The following is a 4,057-nucleotide window of genomic DNA, read 5'->3' as shown; positions in this document are numbered from 1 at the left end:
AGGGCATGAACAAGGAAATATTAAAGTGAGTCCAAGAGAAGAACTCACTGGCGCTGAGAAAGGAAACCTGGAGAGCTAGTGGGCAGAATGCAATTCTCTTTGGGTTCTGTGTCTCCACAGTTCAGCAATCAACCCAAAAGGATGTTGTAAGGTTTCACTAAAGAGCAAAGTGATCTATGACCATATTCTTTCTTTTGCATTACTCTTAAAGGCCACCTGCAGGAATATATCAGTGTTGATTATTTCCCTATTTTGAACAGAACATGCCAGAAAGTAACAGACTTTGGTATTTAAGTTGGCAAGTTGGTGGGTAGTTGGTAGAAGGAAAGTCTAATAAAATCCCATCACTGCAGGTTGAAATGGTTTTTAACCAATCAGTGGTTGTTCTTCTGCAATCATTAATTCAAGTGCTTAAGCCCAATTGTAGTATAATAAGCAAGTGAAGCAAATAAGCAGTTGATCATTTAAATGAATGAATTTCTTGCCCCAGCTACAACATGTAAAGAACTTGGAGGCTCCCACCTTTACACCCTGAAAAAGCTGAACTAACTGAAAATCAACAACTTTTCTGAGATACGTCAGGGAAATAGAGGCCGCAGGGGCAAATTGTCACCCTGAGAGTGGGAAAGACAGGTAAATACAGAGGATCATAGCCAAACACAGAGAACCACAGGTGACATCCACTTATCTGGATTAGGACCTACTGGAGGCAAAAACTGGTAGGAGCACTTGAATGATAACTTTGGTGCATTGGTAGAGTTTGAGTGTAAACTAGCTTTACAGTGAGAACGCTTGAAGGTCCAGTCTTTAGGGCCCTCCACTCTTTCCAGGGTTCACCTTGTAGAATCCCCAAGTTCTCATGCTGAGCAGCTAAGAAAAAATTCCCCTATTTCTTGCAGAGAGAGTGAGAAAGAAATCATTTTGAGAAAAATCCATTCTTCATAACAAAAATCTAATCTCTAAGAAAAACAACTTTACCAGATACTTATCCACCTGAGGGAAGAGTAATTATCCAACTCCAGGTCCTTCTAGCCCTTCTGTCTCACCTACAGAGAGAAAAAAGTAACTTTAGAACATCTGTAAAAGTCATGGGTCAGGGACACAGACCCACTAAAAGATTGAGATTCAACCATAAAATTGTAGAATATTTCTGGTCTCCCAAACCTCAGGATTGTATCAGTAGGGCTTCAATATCATTATAATGGATTACAGCTAAAAGATCTGCAAGATACAAATCATATTTAAGAAGCAACTCTTTGGGAAACCCAAGACTAGAGGAGAAATATAAACAAGGACATTAAAGGAAACTGAAAACTGAAGCCTCTGCCACCCACAGCTACAATAAGCACTGAACATGACCCAAGTCCCAGTTAGATTAGCATAAAACTTCACACTAGCTGCTGTATACCTCAATTCCCTTTATCCTATGCATACTCAGCTTTCAACAAAATATTACAAGTCATGTTAAGAGGCAAGAATAAAACACAGTCTAGGTAGAAAAAAAACAAGTATAATAACCATACTCAGAGATGGCATAGATTTTAGAATTACCAGTTAAGGAATATAAATACTATGATTAATATATCAAGGTCTCTAATGAGAACATGCACAACACAGAACAGATGGGTACTATAAGCAGGGATAAGACTCTACAAGGATAAACAGGAAATGCTAAAAATTAAAAACTGTAAATAAAATGAAGAATGCCTTGATGGGCTCATCAGTAAACTAAACACAGCCAAGGAAAGAATAAGTAAACTTGAAGATATGTCATTAGAAACTTTCTAAGTAAAATGCAAAAAAAAATAATAAAAATTTAAAAAGCTGAACATCCAGAACTGTGGGACAAGTGCAAAAGATTTATGTATTTTTACACTTATGTAATTGGAATACAAGAAAGAGAAAATAAAGCAGAAAAAAATGTTAAAACGTATAATATTTGAGAATTTTCCAAAATCAATGATTGTGGGAAAATTAACAAGATGGCACCAGTAGGGATCCCTCACCCCACGGCCTCTCGCTCTTGCCCCATGTTTTGTAGATGATTATGTAACAGCCAGGGAGAAGGCAATGGCACCCCACTCCAGTACTGTTGCCTGGAAAATCCCATGGATGGAGGAGCCTGGTAGGCTGCAGTCCATGGGGTCGCTAAGAGTCGGATACAACTGAGCGACTTCACTTTCACTTTCATGCATTGGAGAAGGAAATGGCAACCCACTTTAGTGTTCCTGCCTGGAGAATCCCACAGAGTCGGACACGACTGAAGCGACTTTAGTAGTAGTAGTATGTAACAGCCGAGCTCACATATAGCACTGCACATGCGCATCATGAGGTACTCGCCCACTCGCTGCTTTGTGCAGTATGCCTGTGTGAGCTTCACCGTGAAAGCCCTGGCTGTTGCTGGACTGGGGCTACATCGGAGCCATATCATGTTTTATGTTATATGAGGTTATGTTCTGGCTGTGTTTTGGCTGCATTATGGTTATGTTGTGGCTGCTGCTACAGCTCTTGTGTCCTCCAGGAGAGAGACTGTGCTATGGCTGCCGTGCCACCCAGGAGAGAATAAATATGTCTGCAGTTCCTATTGTTCCTTGAGTCTCCTTGCAGCCTCTTCACTAGTTCCTTGCCTATCCTGGGTTCAGCGAACAGTGCACACAGTGTGAACAGCAAGACAATTGGTGTCACAAACAGGATCAGCAGTGCAAGTGGCATAGTCAGCAGGATGAGAAGCAATACAATGATAGACGCCAAACCACAGGTAAAGGAAGCTGAGAGAACACCAAGTACGATTAATAACAAATAATCAATACATAGACGTATCATCCTCACACTGCAGAAAAATCAAAGAAAAAGAGAAAACTGTAAAAGAAGACAAAAAATATGCCTAACACCAAAAGGAATGAGGATAAAAATTATACTGGACTCCTTGTCAGAAAACCATGCAGGCAATAAGAGAATGAAATATTTAAAGAGTTGAAAAAAAATCAGCTTATTATTATGTACTGAGTAAAATTATCATTCAAAAAAGGAAATATAGAGTCTTTTTTAAACAAAAACTGAAGGAATTAATTTCTGGTAGACCTGTTTTATAAATGTTAGAAGTTCTTCAGAGAGCAGAAAAATTATATAGGTGAGAATTTTAATCTGTATAAAGAAACGGATAGAGTTGGAGAAAGAATAAAAAAGATAAAATATTTTACTCTTCTTCTTAAACAATGACACATAACTCTTTGTCAACAATACAATCATACTAAACATACTAAATCATACTAAACAATCATACTAAACATACAATCATTGATTGTATTGTGATTATGGCTTGTGGATGAGTGATGGATGGTTTTAAAGGATCGGAGGGTGGTGATAATGCTTGACTATAAGGTGACTGCACAATGTATAAAGCAGTACAGCGATATATGAAAGTAGACTTAGTCGGTAGATACATTGCAGACATGACAGCAACCACTAAAAAGAACCTTAAAAGAAGTATAATTTGTATGCTAAGAGAGGAGAGAAAATAGAACCATATTAAATGTTCATTTCAAACCGGCCTGAGAAAGCAGAAAAAGAGGGTAAGTTCTTTTTTAAAAGAAAAAAAAGGAAATAATAGAATGAGTGCAACAGAGAATCATAACAAACATGGCAAATAATACATCAACTGTAACACTGTATTAATTGGCTCAGACTGCCATAACAACATACCCTAGACTTGGAGGCTTAAACTATAGAAGTTAATTTTCTCCCAGTTCTGGAAGTTAGACATTCAACATGGAGGTTCTGCCTGATTCAGCTTCTCTTGAAGATTCTTTTCAATATTTGCAGACACTTTCTTACTATGTGTCCATTTGGTGTTCCCTTGGTGCATGCTGAGATGAGAGACACAGAGAGAGAGAGAATGAGGAAAGGAGGGAGAGGGAGAGATGGCGGGCTCTCTCTGGTGTCTCTTCTTGTCATCACAGTAATCCTGTTAGATCAGGTTCCCACCCTGATTACTTCCTTTAACCTTAATTACTTCCTGTTCACAGAGAGAAGGAAATGGCAACCCACTCCAGTGTTC

At 38.6% G+C, this 4,057-nt stretch overlaps 1 long non-coding RNA gene across 1 annotated transcript; it reads right to left on the bottom strand.

Moving 5' to 3' along the window:
- Nucleotides 1-416: 416 nt before the first annotated feature.
- LOC132345274 (uncharacterized) lies at nucleotides 417-4,057 on the bottom strand. The gene is made up of 3 exons (XR_009494500.1): nucleotides 4,004-4,057; nucleotides 3,703-3,866; nucleotides 417-1,046 (listed from the first exon to the last, which is right to left on the bottom strand). It is a non-coding gene; the product is annotated as an uncharacterized lncRNA (long non-coding RNA).

The sequence above is a fragment of the Bos taurus genome, chromosome 5 (genome assembly GCF_002263795.3).
Source record: "Bos taurus isolate L1 Dominette 01449 registration number 42190680 breed Hereford chromosome 5, ARS-UCD2.0, whole genome shotgun sequence".
Lineage (NCBI taxonomy): Eukaryota > Metazoa > Chordata > Mammalia > Artiodactyla > Bovidae > Bos > Bos taurus.
This window is presented reverse-complemented; position numbering and strand designations above follow the sequence as displayed.